At 44.9% G+C, this 16,045-nt stretch overlaps 1 protein-coding gene across 1 annotated transcript in view; it reads right to left on the bottom strand.

Moving 5' to 3' along the window:
* The window catches only part of HEATR4 (HEAT repeat containing 4), a 63,651-nt gene that overhangs the window by 580 nt on the left and 47,026 nt on the right, over positions 1-16,045 (bottom strand). The window lies entirely within an intron of this gene.

The following is a 16,045-nucleotide window of genomic DNA, read 5'->3' on the forward strand; positions in this document are numbered from 1 at the left end:
GCAGAAAACAGAGGACTCAGAGAGATGTCCAATATCTGAGGAGTGATATAGTGTGCCTTGGGCTTTCCTGTATACTAATGCTGTTTCTCCTGCTCTTTCATAATGTCACTTTTCAAGGAAGAAGAATCCAAGTCTCCTTCCATTTCTATTTTAGCCCACAGGGGCAGTCTCACTAGAGAAAGGATCCATTTTTTACTTTTGGATTTTTTTCCTTTGGATTCTACGCACGATTCCAATTCCAACTAGATTAGAGAAATAAACAACCGGTGGAGAAGAAAATCACTCAGATAGCAGACAAGGGCCAGAGCTGCCTGCCACTAGCAGTTGGAGGCAAGCCAAAATATTTGATAAGACGTAGTTTCCTGAGTTAGGGATCCCTGAGGGTGGAGGCTGACAAAGATGAAGGGATTAGAGAGAAAGGGAGGGAAAAGGAGGGAAGAGGAGGAGATGAGGGGGCAGGAGAGAAAAGGGTAAGAAAAGCTAGAAAAACAGTCAAGAAGCCCAATCAGAGTGCTGAGCCAGCTTACCGTCCTGCCTCGCCTACCTCCTACTGCCACCCATGTGGACTTTACACCAGGTTGCATAATTATACCAGCAAAATGCAGACTCTGCCACTGGTTAAAAGGGAAAGCATGCCAGGCTCCAGCCTATGGGACCGTTGTTCTGCTGCCACCTGGAAATCCTCCCAGAGCTCAAAGCCTGCTGCTCTGGGCAAAGCTGACAAGGAAGGACGGATTCATGCAGCCAACCAAGGAGCATACCTCCGTTTGATTTCCTTAAGGTGACCACTGGCAAAAAGCACTGGCTAAACAAAGGGAGACTATCTGGGAGAAGGTGTTTTTACCCTTTCAAGCTGGGGTGCTTTCACCACAGGGAAGTGCTGCGCTGCTTTCCACGCTGGAACAAGGCACTGTGGTTTCAAAGTTCAAGGCTCTGTTTCAGGGATGGGAAGAAAAAAAAATCAGTGAAAGGAGGTGTTCTGGTCTCTCGGGCAGAACCATTTGTTATCTGATTCCAGAGCTCGTGTAATTTTTAAATACCACGCTATGCCTTTTCATTACTAAATGCATTCATTTTCATCCTCAAGAAAAGTGTATGCCCCCTTCCACCTGCTTTACATATTGTGGGTAAGATGGCTTGAGTGCTTGTAAAAATGGATGGACTGTAGCTCTCAGTTCTGCCATTGTGCTATTGACTGGAGCTCCTGGTTACTATCACCAGATCTATGGGTGGATCAACCATTCTTCTGCAGCAGGGAGTGGACCCACTGAAAGCACTTAACACCATTTAAACTTTTGTCCATCTCTGTTTTACATGCACACAAAGAGTTTCCTGGAAACATGGCTACACTCCAAGGATTTCAGAGAATAGAATTCTTCTAGAACTGCAGTGTCCCAATCACTTGGAACCTCATCAGAAAGCAGACTTAAACTCAGAACCTAGAACCTAGAACGTAATATGTTCCAAAAGCTTTGGCTCTGCCATTTACCGACTGTGTAATTTGGAGAACATTGATTCATCACCCTAAAGCTTCGTTTTCTTCATCTATAAAATGAGATATGTATTAGCTATCTTGTCTTGCATAACAAATTACCCAAAACTCAGTAGCTTAAAACAACATTTATCATCTCAGTTTCTGTGGGTCAACCCTCTGGCTTTGGGTCTCTTATAAGACCACAGTCATCTCAAGCTCACCTGGAACAGATCTGCTTCCTACCTCACTCACCTGGTTATTGTTGGCAGGACTCACTTCCTAAAGCCTTGGTTCCCCAGGAGCTGTTGGCCAAAAGCCTTCCTTGGTGCCCTGCCTCAATGACCTCTTCGTAGAGCATCTCACAACATGGCAGCTTACTTCATCAGTGCAAGCAAGCAAGAGTAACAGAGAGGGCTCACCAGAGAGAGTAATAGCAAAACAGAAGGCACAGTCTTTTGTAATCCAATCACAGATGTGACATCCCATCACTGTTACCACATCCTGTGAGTTAGTAGTAAGTCATTACGTCCAGCCCACACTCAAGGAGATTACACAAGGATGTAAAGACCAGCAAGAGGATCAGTCGGAGCTATTTTAGAAGCAGCCTACTCTAAGATTATAATAATATCTAGGGTTTGTTTAAAATTTAAATTTGAGATTACATGGCGGCAGCTACTTGGGAGGCTGAGGTGGAAGGCTCACTTAGGCCAGGGGCGTTTGAGACCAGCTTGGGCAACATAGTGAGACTCCTCCATCTCTTAAAAAAAAAAAAAAAAGAAAGAAATATATGTGTTTATTTTTAAATATACAAAAATCAAATTAGAGAATATGTTCAATTCAGAGCCAGCATGTTATGTAATATATAACTGTTATATATAATAACTATTATTACCATTAATATTATTATTGAGTATATAGTGGCTGGTTTTCTCCCCTAGCTCCTAGAAAGAACCCTTTTATGAGGAGTAAATGAAATAATATATATAATTCAGGACCCTGACATGTAACAAATGCTCAATAATCATTAGTTATTGTTAACTAATGCCGGGCGCCGTGGCTCACGCCTGTAATCCCAGCACTTTGGGAGGCCGAGGCAGGCGGATCACGAGGTCAGGAGATCGAGACCATCCTGGCTAACACGGTGAAACCCTGTCTCTACTAAAAATACAAAAAAATTAGCTGGGCATGGTGGCGGACACCTGTAATCCCAGCTACTCAGGACGCTGACGCAGGAGAATGGCGTGAACCTGGGAGGCGGAGCTTGCAGTGAGCTGAGATGGCACCACTGCACTCTAGCCTGGGAGACAGTGAGACTCCGTCTCAAAAAAAAAAAGAAAAAAAAATTATTAAAAAACGTGTGATATTTGATACTCTCTCCAAGCTACTGGAAGGAAATACTATGAACTCTCATTACTTTTCCAGGGTGGTCTTATTTCCATATATTTTGTACAGTTTTTCCATTAGCACCCTATACTCACCAGAGCACAATTCCAGATTTGGGGTTCATAAAATATGACCACCAAAGCCATAACACAGTCTAATTTCCTGCCTGCCCTATACCAAGAAGGGTATTCCCAAAACCAGTAAAATGGGCTAATTATGGCCGCACCTCCTACATGCACATGAGCCTGGCCCTAATCAGAATCCAGAGAGAAGGGATTGTGCCTGGGAGAATGACCAGAGACTTGGCTATGTGACCTATGTCTCTTTCAAAATATGGTCATCATTGTGCAGTCTACTGAGTCAATCCTCAACTAAGAATGAGAGAAAGAGGGACCTACACATTGCCTACAGATGGGATAAGAGTGTCCAAGAAGACGTTTTCACACCTGGGTTGGAAGTAGTAAGAACCGATAAAAATAAAGAGCAATTTTGCAATTAGAAAGTTGGAAGAGAGAGTCCAGTTTGCAACATGAAAGAAAGATCACTAAGAGGCTGGAGTCACCCTTAAGGCCTGGGTTGAAACTGTCTTCCTTATAAAGGTGGAGGATATTGAGGGTTGGCCTGTGGCCAGGAAAAATGAGGAACTATAATCAAGAAAACCCCATTATTTTGGCCTTGAGTCATTTTCAGGGCTCACCCACAATTATTACATAAGAAAGACAGAAAAAACAAAAACCTCCTAAAGTGTAAATGATCCTTAAACTAAAAACACTGTAGAAATACAAAGATCCAGGCTGGGTGTGGTGGCTCATGCCTGTAATCCCAGCACTTTGGGAGGCTGAGGCGGGCAGATCACCTGAGGTTGGGAGTTCGAGACCAGCCTGACCAACATGGAGAAAACCCGTCTCTACTAAAAATACAGAATTAGCCAGGCGTGGTTGCACATGCCTGTAATCCCAGCTACTTGGGAGGCTGAGGCAGGAGAATCACTTAAACCTGGGAGGCGGAGGTTGCGGTGAGCCAAGATAGCACCATTGCACTCCAGCCTGGGCAACAAGAGCGAAACAATGTCCAAAAAAAACGCCGGGCGCGGTGGCTCACGCCTGTAATCCCAGCACTTTGGGAGGCCGAGGCGGGCGGATCACAAGGTCAGGAGATCGAGACCACGGTGAAACCCTGTCTCTACTAAAAATACAAAAAATTAGCCGGGCGCGGTTGTGGGCGCCTGTAGTCCCAGCTACTCGGGAGGCTGAGGCAGGAGAATGGCGTGAACCCGGGAGGCGGAGCTTGCAGTGAGCTGAGATCGCGCCACTGCACTCCAGCCTGGGCGACAGAGCGAGACTCCGTCTCAAAAAAAAAAAAAAAAAAAAAAAAGAAGAAGGAAGGAAGGGAGGAAGGAAAGAGAGAGAAAGAAAGAAAGAGAAAGATCTAAGTCTTTGCAACTTATCTGTCTCTCTTTCTGTCTCTGTCTCTGTTTCTTCTCCTCTCGCCCATATTTTATTTACACATGTTCTTTCGTTTCTTTTCCACACAGAAGAAAACTACCCTTACAAGGAAATGGCTTGGGATCCTCTAGGCTGGGATTGTTTTCAGATCAGAAATCATCTTCTCTCAACTGTCTCCACTGTGGTGCTACAGGATTAGAGCTCAGTATTCACAGATAATGACAGTTTACACCTCTGCCTCTAAATCAAGTCACCTGTGCAGCTGTGATTTACAGCGTTCGAATGATTTTCTGCGCTGCACTAGCCCCGGCCCTTTCTTCTCCCGAAACGTTCTCAAACATTACCAGATTTGTACACAGAAAGGCTCAAAGCAGAAGTTACTGGGAAAGTTCTGTAAACATGAAGAGGAGATGTACACCAATATCAAGTTCCTCTTCCTGTTACTCTGGTTTTCACTCCTTCCCATTCTGTGTTTCCTCTGTGTCTGAGACAGAGGAGACTTGTATGTTTCCATACCTGTTAACAGCCGGAGATAACTTTGTTCTGCCCCTTGGCAGGTGAGTGGATTTTAGAAGGGAAAGGATAGGGTAAAGAGATGAGGACTCGCCCCCAGGAAGTCTGACTATACAATAGGAATGGTGTATTTATTTATTCAGCCCTTTCCTACACTGCAGTCAAAGCAGCAGCCATTTCATTTTACCCTCAGGATGTGTATTTAGTGGTAAGCTTTCTTTCTTTTCCTGTTAGTTTCCTGCAAAAGGACATCAGTGTCTTCCTCATTGGAGCAGCTGATAAGAAGGATGTTGTTGCTTAAATGGAGACAGAAAAACATATTTCCTATCACAGACCCAGGCCATCCCAAGGGCATGGAGAATGAGACCAGGTTGTGGAAATAATGGAAGAACCTGATTTTCATGCCTATTTCCCTGGTGCCATCTTCTTCCCTGAAATACTCTGCAATAATTACGCCTTCCAGTTAAGTAGGATTTCACACTTTTCCAAAGTAGCATCACGTTGTACAGAAGCAGAGTTGGCTGCACTGTAGTTGGCATAGCCGATTAGTTACTTTGGAGGGTTTATATGAAGAGGCAACTTTGGGTTTAACTTTAAGTTTTGAGGAACTCATATAAATAGCATAGGTTTACCCTAAGTTGGATTCCATTTGCTAGCTCCCTCCTATCCTACAGATCTCATCTTCAAAGGTACTATTACAGGGGAAGCTTCCTGATATCCCTCTTCCAGCCACACTGGGTTGGGTGCCCCTCTTATACACACTGCACTTCCACTTTGGATACAAATATCCCGTGGGTAAACTTGCTCAGTGCCTATCCATCCAGCAACACGTCAGCACTATAATACCAGGGACAACAACCTTCCTGCTCGTAGCTGCCTAGCATAGGGCCTGGCCCACAGTAGTTCACTAAATATTTAGTGAATGAATGAGTGAGTCAGGAATTGCCTCTAGGAGCAGCCTTACCACCTGACACAATCACTTATTTTGGGGTGGTGCTCTGGGAGTTATAAAAAAGGCATGTGCTAATTATCACATAATGATCACCAGTGGTTATAGTAATTAGTAGGCAAAAGCACAGTGGTGGAGTATGACTAAATAAAGGTCTCCACCAGGTTGGGGGCTATCCTTGCACTCTGAATTTGGAATCCCACTGCCCATCTCTCTTGGACTCCTGTGGACAGGGTCATTCCTTTGGGAAATTCTGTTTGGAGTTGCCAACACTGGGGAATAGGGAGAATTAAGCTCCATTTCCCCAAACTCAGTGAAATCTTTCTGATATGAAAATTAAATTAAAGAACAAGGCCAGTGGTGGCCCTCTGCTGCTTTCCTTTCAGCCTCTGAGACAGATTTCCCCATCAAGGGTCTGCGCTGAGTCATCCCGCCTCCAGCAGAAATAAGTCAGCAGCACCCTGAGGATGGGTGATGGAGGCAAAGACTCATCCTGCTAATCTCCTCCTCCCACGGAGGCCAAGGTTCATGGTCTTGGCCCTCTCCCTGGGAACAAGAAGGCAACCCAAGAGAAAAGACTCTTCCTTCCCACTCCTCTCTCCCTTACAAGCTCATTGTCTGTGATTTCTCTTTCTTCTGCCAATGGAAGTAGAGGATGGAAATAGAGGAGGAGGAAGAAGAAACCAAAGGGCACAGGACTGTACTTTGCTGACTGGGGAGAGGTGGGACACGTGGGTGGGGGGTATGAATTGGGATGAAGGATGACAAGACATGAAGAATCCTTGGAGGTTCTCCAACAATTCTCACATACAGGACAGCTAAGGCACAGCCCAGTTGCAGAGACACCAGGGAACCCAGAAATGTAAATAGTGGGAGGTGATGACAGCAAAGAAGCAGGCAGATCTGATACACAGGCCCCTACACAGAGCTACGCCCTGTGGGAGAACCACAAACTGCCTAAGACTGGGTAGCAAAGAGAGAGTGGGCGTTCAGTGTGAGACCTTGAATCAGAGGTTCACACTCTATATCTAGCTCAGTCTCCAATTTGTGGAGAGGACCCAGGTGAAAGATGAATGTCAGAGATGTGGCTTAATCAGCTGCCTATGGGATGGGCACATATTTGGGAGATACTTTGAAATCTCTAGATGAAAGGAAATGCCAGAAAAAGCTATCATTACTTTGAGGGCTGATCATAGAGCAGTCAGAGCATCTTTGAGCTCCTAGGAATCAGAAGCTATGGTATTTTCATCTTGGGCAGACCAATTCCTGAAGACCAGTTTTTTAAGAACATCAATTGAGAACAGGGTCAATTGTGAGGTCCCTTAGGAATACAACCAGAAATCTCATCACTGGAGTATAGAAATTTCCAACTAGGCTCCAGCAAGTTATCTATGCAGACTGATTCTAGCCAGGCCTAACTTGCCTAGGGGGATGATGTACAGGCTGTGACCTGTTGACACTTCTCCTCCCTTTCTCTCCTCTCTTTCTCTCTTTCACATGTGCATAAGGCAACTTAGAAACATTAACTCACCAAAGAATACTTGGAGATTCCCAAATGATCACCCCAATTGTGGCTCTTCATCTCCAAACACTTAGCCTTTTTTTTTTTTTTTTTTTTTTAAAGGAATGTGATGTGCTTAAACCAGATCTTTTTTCTTTCTATTTGGCAGGTACATAGGTACATAACCCTAGTATTTTCCTTCTCTATTTATTTCCATGTATACTTTACCACAAATGCTTCCACTTGACTCCCTCCTCTGGTCTCTGTTCTATGAACCATCTAGATTATCATTCCAAATAAATATATTTGTGTTTGAGCCCTTAAATGCAAGAATATTTCCCTTCCTGGTCTCTCCAAAGCAGACAGGCTGACTAGACTCAGAACAGGACTTTAATCTAAGCTGGCAACAAGTGCTTACCTGTCCTGAATGACCTATGCTGCAATCATCCCGGGTCACAATCATCAGAGGAACAGATATTATTTTTCTCCTATTACACAAAGTGGACAAAGGTTGTCTAGCTTGTGCAGAATGGATCTCTTGATAAAGCCAGAGCTCCTTGTGAACTAAGAAAAATCTCAAGAATGGGCTTGTGACTGCTAAGCAAGCTCTGTGAGAGAGCTCAACCTATAATATTACAAATGGCATGGGTAAGATCAACATGAACTCATCTCTCAAATCCCCAAATCTTAGGTTTCAATGTCTCTTACAAAGTGCCAGGAGAGTTAAGCTTAGGACCAACATAAAGGAAGACTACTCCAAACTGTAGGTAGTAAATGCATGGCACTCATTACCCAGGGAAGGAAAACAATCAGAATACAGGAAAAAAAATCAGGGCACACTTATGAATTGCAGAGCCGTATATGAGTAAAACTGGATGGCTCTTGAACTACTCATTTTCAACCCTAGTCCTATGTGAAAGTCTCAGGTCTCTCTCCTAGTTCCTGGTATTCCAATTCAGTAGGTTGGAGTGGGGTCTGTATATTTTTGCAAAGCTCCCCCAAGTGATTCTGATTTATAACCAGGCTTGAGGACCACTGCTTGAATAACTTGAATAACTTTTAACCTGTTGGATAGGTCTGACCCAGCCTGGTCATCCTTACGGTCCTAATTGTCAAACTGCTTGGTTGATGAATGACAACTCAAATAGATACAGCTGGTATCCTTGCAACATGGGAACAGACTCTAGCGCAGTCATTAGACCCTGAATCTAATAATCCTCTGGTCCCTGGCTCATTTGGAATCCTGTCTGAGATCTCTAAGTCTTTCCCACCTTAGGGATGAATCAGCGGAGGCGTTTAAAACAAGGTGCTACTTTTGGAAGGAAATATTCAGATTTGCTTATCAGAGTAAGATGCGGATTTCTTTTTTTCTTTCTTTCTTTTTTCTTTCTTTCTTTCTTTTTTTTTTTTTTGAGTTGGAATCTCTTTCTTCGCCAGGCTGGAGTGCAATGGCACTATCTCGGCTCACTGCAGTCTCCCCCTCCTGGGTTCAAGTGATTTTCCTGCCTCAGCCTCCCGAGTAGCTGGGATTACAGGCATGCACCACCCGCCCAGCTAATTTTTGTATTTTTAGTACAGATGGAGTGTCCCCATATTGGCCAGGCTGGTCTTGAACTCCTGACCTCAAGAGATCCACCTGCCTCAGGCTCCCAAATTGCTGGAATTATAGGCATGAGCCACCGTGCCCGGGCAGATGCAGACTTCTTTACATATTTCTCTCATGGCTCTTTTTGCACAATGTTTAACACAGTACTAGGAATTCATTTATTCAGTAAACATTTATTGATTAAAAATTAGATACATACCCAATGCCAATAGTTTGTTTGCTGAGGATATAAATAATTAAATAAGGCAGTGATAAAACAGACCAGATGTGATCCCTAGTCTTTTAGTTACCTAATAAGCTTTCAGAAATATTCTTTTATCATAGTGGCTGGACACAGTGGAAAACTCTACCTAAGGGTCATCCTGCCCTCTTAGGAACACAACATTTAAGTTCTTTCAAAGACAGAGCTAACCTGGGGCCACGAACAACTGTAAAAAAAGTGCCTACCTTTTCTTCTCAAATGTACCTACAAGTGAAGGTTAAAAATGAACTTCTGGCTGGGCGTGTTGGCTCAAGCCTCTAATCCCAGCACTTCGGGAGGCCGAGGCGGGCAGATCACTTGAGGTCGGGAGTTCAAGACCAGCCTGAGCAACATGGAGAAACCCCGCCTCTACTAAAAGTACAAAATTAGCAGGGCATGGTGGCACATGCCTGTAATCCCAGCTACTCGGGAGGCTGAAGCAGGAGAATCGTTTGAACCTGGGAGGCGGAGGTTGCAGTGAGCCGAGATCGCACCATTGCACTCCAGCCTGGGCAACAAGATCGAAACTCCGTCTCAAAAAAAAAAAAAAAAAAAGAACATCTGGAGAATGAGAACTATGCTATATTCATCTTTGAATTTCTGATACCAGGTACAGTACCTTGCACATAGTAAATGTTCAGTGTTTTCATTTTTTTTTTTTTTTTTTTTTGTGGCGGGGGGAGACAGAGTCTTGCTCTGTCACCTAGGCTGGAGTGCAGTGGCGCAATCTCGGCTCACTGCAACTTCTGCCTCCCGGGTTCAAGCGATTCCCCTGCCTCAGCCTCTTGAGTAGCTGGGGCTACAGGCGCCTGCCACCACACGCAGCTAATTTTTTGTATTTTAGCAGAGATGGGGTTTCACCGTGTTGCCCAGGCTGGTCTCGAACTCCTGAGCTCAGGCACTGCACCTGCCTCAGCCTCCCAAAGTGCTAGGATTACAGGTGTGAGCCACCGTGCCTGGTCCAGTGTTTTAAAATTTTAATTAATTAATTAATTTTGAGACAGGGTCTGGCTCTGTCACCCAGGCTGGAGTGCATTGGCCCCATCTCAGCTCACTGTAACCTCTGCCTCCTGAACTCAAGTGATCCTCCCACCTCAGGCTCTGAGTATATGGGCACTACAGGCACGTGCCATCATGCCTGGCTAATTATTTTTTATTTATTTATTTTTTTTGGTAGAGATGGGGTCTCACCATGTTGCCTAGGCTGGTCTCGAACTCTTGAGCTCAAGTAATCCTCCCACCTCGGCCTCCCAAACTGCAGTAACTGCAGGCATGAGCCACCACACCCAGCCTGTTCAGTGTTTTTGAATGAGTGAATGAATGAATGAAGCTGGAATCCCAGTTCTGCCACTAACTGTGTATCTTTGTACAAGTCACAGATTCTTTGTAACTTTCTTTCTTTCTTTCTTTCTTTCTTTCTTTCTTTCTTTCTTTCTTTCTTTCTTTCACAGATTCTTTCTTCATGACTGGGATAATAACTACCTTGCTTATTTGTTGTTATGTGACTGGAAGTCATGTGTTCTAAGAATCATTGGCAGTTGGGCATGGTGGCCTGTAATCCCAACATTTTGGGAGGCTGAGATGGGAGGATCACTTGAGCCCACAAGTTTGAGACCAGCCTGGGAAACAGAGGGATACCTCATCTCCACAAAAAAATTAAAAACTAGCTGGGTGCGGTGGTACATGCCTATAGTCCCAGCTACTGGGAAGGCTGAGGCAAGAGGATCATTTCAGCCCAGAAGGTCAAACCTACAGTGAGCCATGATTGCAGCACTGCACTCCAGCCTGGGCGACAGAGTGAGACCCTGTCTCAAAAAAAAAAAAAAAAGAAAAGAAAAAGAAAGAAAATTGGCACTTTGCCTGGCATTCAGCAGGTGCTCAACAAATGGTTGTGATGATGCTATATAGTTGTTACTCTGAGAACCGAGAAGCAGAAGCGTCCAAGAACCAACTTGTATGGTCAAAGTGACATCTAGTGGTAAAATTTTAGAACACACACCAAAAGCACAGTCCATTGCTGGTTTGAAATTTAAATTGAGGAATGACTAGGAACTAACAGGGCACCTGATTTACAGAAGTACAGTAACATTATTTAATTCTCACCAGTGATTTTATTTTTTCTTTTTTTTTTTTTTGAGACGGAGTCTCGCTTTGTCGCCCAGGCTGGAGTGCAGTGGTGCGATCTCGGCTCACTGCTACCTCCGCCTCCCAGGTTCAAGCAATTATCCTGCCTCAGCCTCCCATGTAGCTGGGACTACAGGTGCCGGCCACCATGCAAGGCTAATTTTTGTATTTTTAGTAGAGACGGGGTTTCACCTTGGTCAGGCTGGTCTCGAACTCCCAACCTTAGATGATCCGCCCACCTCAGCCTCCCAAAGTGCTGGGATTACAGGCGTGAGCCATCGCGCCTGGCTTCACCGTGATTTTCAACCCTGGATGCATATTAGAATGACATGTGAAGCTTTAAAAATCTACTCGTGTCTGGATCTCACCCTTGGAGACGCCGATTTAAGTTGCAGGAGGTATGACTCAGGCTGTGACATTTTTAAACTGCGATTTTAACATGCAACCTGGTTGGGAGCCACATGCAAGAGACCCATGAGATAGTCTTCTCGTTTTGCAATTGATGAAAGTAAAAGTCAGAAGGATAAAGTAAGTTGCACAAACTCACACATTTATTATTAGCAGTAGGTAACTTGAACTTGCGTCTACCATTTTCCCGCAATACCACATTGCTTTGCAGAGGCTTTTGGAAGTCTTATGTGCTCCACTTAGTTTCTGCGTGGGGGAGTCTCAAACTCAGAAGCTTTAGGGAATTGCATGGTGCTGTGAGCTGAAGCCCTCTAAACAACAGTTTGGTGTTGATGGGATAGTGTGGTCTAATGAAGGCACTAACTGCCTGATCCTCTCTCCAGATTCTTTTTTTTAAGACAAGGTCTTGCTTTGTTGCCTAGGCTGGAATGCAATGGCATGATAATAGCTCACTGTAGCCTTGAACTCCTGGGCTCAGCTAGGACCAGAGGCACATGCCACCATGCCCAGCTATCTTTGTATTTTTTGTAGAGATGGGGTTTTGCCATGTTGCTCAGGCTGGTATTTTTTATGTTTTGTAGAGATGGGGGTCTCCCTCTGTTGCTATACACATTCATGCATTCATGTCAATTTCGATTTTTTTTTTTTTTTTGAGACGGAGTCTCGCTCTGTTGCCCAGGCTGGAGTGCAGTGGCCAGATCTCAGCTCACTGCAAGCTCCGACTCCCGGGTTCACGCCATTCTCCTCCCTCAGCCTCCTGAGTAGCTGGGACTACAGGCGCCCACCACCACGCCCGGCTAATATTTTGTATTTTTTAGTAGAGACGGGGTTTCACCGTGTTAGCCAGGATGGTCTTGATCTCCTGACCTTGTGATCCGCCCATCTCAGCCTCCCAAAGTGCTGGGATTACAGGCTTGGGCCACCGCGCCCGGCTAATTTCGATTTTTTTAACATTATTTCAAAAGAAACTCATTGTAATTGTTTGTGTTTAAAAAAAAAATGATAACTTGCCTGGGTGCAGTGGCTCACGCCTGTAATCTCAGCACTTTGGAAGGCTGAAGTGAGTGGATTACTTGAGGTCAGGAGTTTGAGACCAGCCTGGCCCACCTGGAGAAACCCTGTCTCTACTAAAAATACAAAATTACCTGGGCATGGTGGCGCATGCCTGTAATCCCAGCTACTCAGGAGGCTGAGGCAGGAGAATGGCTTGAACCTGGGAGGTGGAGGTTGCAGTGAGCCAAGATTGTGCCACTGTACTCCAGCCTGGGCGACACAATACGACTGTCTCAAAAACAAACAAAAAAACCTTAAGCATACACATTAAAAATCTACTAAAACTTTTTAAAATTCAGTTTTGGCACTTCATTTTTAAAATTATAACTAGGGTCTCAAAAAAGAGTAACCAGGCCAGGCGCGGTGGCTCACGCCTATAATCCCAGCACTTTGGGAGGTTGAGGCGGGCGGATCACGAGGTCAGAAGATCGAGACCACCCTGGTTAACACGGTGAAACCCTGTCTCTACTACCAAAATACAAAAAATTAGCCGGGTGTGGTGGTGGGCGCCTGTAGTCCCAGCTAGGCAGAAGAATGGCATGAACCCGGGAGGTGGAGCTTGCAGTGAGCCGAGATCGCGCCACTGCACTCCAGCCTGGGGAACAAAGACTCCGTCTCAAAAAAATAAATAAATAAAGGAGTAACCAGATTGCTCTTGACCTCTGAAAGGCTCTGTTGCTGCCTCCAACAAGAAAAGTCCATTTTATCCAATTGGACAACAAATTCCCAAAGTCAGAAAAAGCACGTGATATTTGCTGGCATATCCATGGTGGCTACTAATTATGTATCTGGTAAATGTTTGCTGACAATATAGCCCATCAAAAAATGATGGGAAGGCCGGGTGCGGTGGCTCATGCCCATAATCCCAGCACTTTGGGAGGCTGAGGCAGGTGGATCACTTGAGGCCAGGAGTTTGAGACCAGCTTGGCTAACATAGTGAAACCCCATCTTTACTAAAAAAAATTAATATTAGCTGGGTGTGGTGGCTCACACCTGTAATCCCAGCTACTCAGGAGGCTGAGGCACGAGAATCACTTGAAAACCAGAGGCAGAGGTTGCAGTGAGCCTAGGTCGCAACACTGTACTCCAGTCTGGATGAAAGAGCAAGAAACTCTGTCTCTTAAAAAAGAAAGAAAGAAAGAAAGAAAGAAACCATGGGACAGGTGGGGGAGAGGAAATTCTAACAGAGGTGCTTTCCTTCTGACCCACAACCCCCACTTTGCTGTTGGTCTGGCTGACGTGGTTCACGCGGGGGATGGTAACTTAGATGGAACGTGTAAACCAATGGAAACATGAATCTTGATTGAAAAATGAAAAATTTATCTAGATCCTGACTAAGGGAAAGTCGGCATGTTTCTCCCACATGCTGGCCCAAACAGAAGCTTTCTTTTATGGCAGGATAGGGATCAGTCCCTTGTCTAATCAACCAGTGGAGTTAATGAGTGTGGCAGAAGCAAGGTAGAGGAAAGATGACAAAAGGAGCAATGAAAAGGAAACACCTGACACATTTATCTTTGTGAGAAGTGAGAATCGCCTGTAAATGCCTCAGCTAGGAAGGACAAGTAGGGCCCTTTATAAAGGATTTGTGGAACTTCTGGAGTATTTTCTCATTACATTTTGTTAATAGATTAACAAGCCTGGGCGTGGTAGTTCATGCCTATAATCCTAGCACTTTGGGAGGCCGAGGCAGGTGAAGATTCACTTGAGGTCAGGAGTTCGAAACCAGCTTGGCTATCATGGTTAAACCCTGTCTCTACTAAAAATACAAAAAATTATCTGGGCATGGTGGTATGTGCCTATAATCCCAGCTACTTGGGAGGCTGGGGCAGGAGAATCGCTTGAACCTGGGAGGCGGAGGTTGCAGTGAACTAAGATCATGCCACCCTGACTCCAGACTGGACAACAGAGCAAGACTCCACCTCAAAAAAAAAAAAAAAAAAAAAAGATTAACAGAAACATGGCGGGGCACAGTGGCTCATGCCTGTTGTTCCAGCACATTGGGAGGGCAGATCACTTGAGCCAGGAATTTGGGACTGACCTAGGCAACATAGCAAGACCCCATCTCTACAAAAAATATAAAAATTAGCCAGGCATTGTGGTGCATGCCTGTGGTCCCATCTACTGAGGAGGTTGAGGTGGGAGGGTCACTTGAGCCCAGGAGATTGAGTTGTAGTGAGCCGAGATCTCACCACCACACTTCAGCATGGGCAACAGAGTGAGAACCCGTCTCAAAAACAAAAACAAAAACACAAAAAAACAAAACCGTGATGGTAAAGAGAGCAGATGCCTGCCTCTGCCTCTCTGTGGTGAAGAAACTTGCGAACTACTGTGAAAACAGGAGAGGGGAAAGGAGCTGTCATGGACTCTTGCTGAGCTCCTTCCTTCCCCCAGCCTTTTCTCCCTTCCCTCCCTTTACCGGGAAGGTCCTCCCTACTCCTCTCTGCCTAAATCTTGTGCCCTCTCAGATCCAACGCAAATTCGCATGTCTCCATGACGACTTCTGCCCTCCTTCCCTGAACTCCTACAGCACATCTGCTGTGTACCACACAATTCTCACTAAATTAAGCATATTGTCTTTGAAAGGTTCTTGTGTGTCTGTCTTCTAAAACCCCTTGTAAATTCCTTGAGGACAAGGGCCATTTCTTCTGCTGCTGCTCCGTCTCCCACAGTGCTGATGGCCTAACAGACCCTCTGTATGGTCTTGCTGGCTGACTGACTGAAGGGTTCAGTTAGGCTCCCTTGCTCTTGCCAGCAAAGCGAAGAGTGCACAATAAAGTCCTTTCACTATGAAATGACAAATTCAAAGATAGAGGGGCTGAGAAAGTGCTCATACAGAATTATTCATTGTCTTGAATGTCTCATAGTAGCCAGATCCCAGAATCCTCAGGTTGGATGAGGAAGTAACTTTGATCCATGTGATAGTGCTTTTTAGATTAGTATTTCACTTAGAGGGAAAGTAACTCATTCCATGGGTTACATGAGTCAAGGAAAGGGAAGAGTTTCTATTACGAAGTTAACTCATATCCCCAAAGATTCCCTGCACTGTGTTTCATAGCAGTTCGGAATTTATAGGAGAAAATATTGCGCTCGCGTTCTCTCTCTCTCTCTCTCTCTCTCTCTCTCTCTCTCTATATATATATATATATATATATATATATACTGAGACGGTGGAGTCTTACTCTGTCTCTCAGGCCAGAGCGCAGTGTCAGGATCTCGGCTCACTGCAACCTCCGCCTCCCAGGTTCAAGTTATTCTCCTGCCTCAGCCTCCCAAGTAGCTGGGATTACAGGTGCCTGCCACCATGCCCCGCTAATTTTTGTATTTTTAGTAGAGACGAGGTTTCACTAT

This window comes from Macaca fascicularis, chromosome 7 (genome assembly GCF_037993035.2).
Source record: "Macaca fascicularis isolate 582-1 chromosome 7, T2T-MFA8v1.1".
Lineage (NCBI taxonomy): Eukaryota > Metazoa > Chordata > Mammalia > Primates > Cercopithecidae > Macaca > Macaca fascicularis.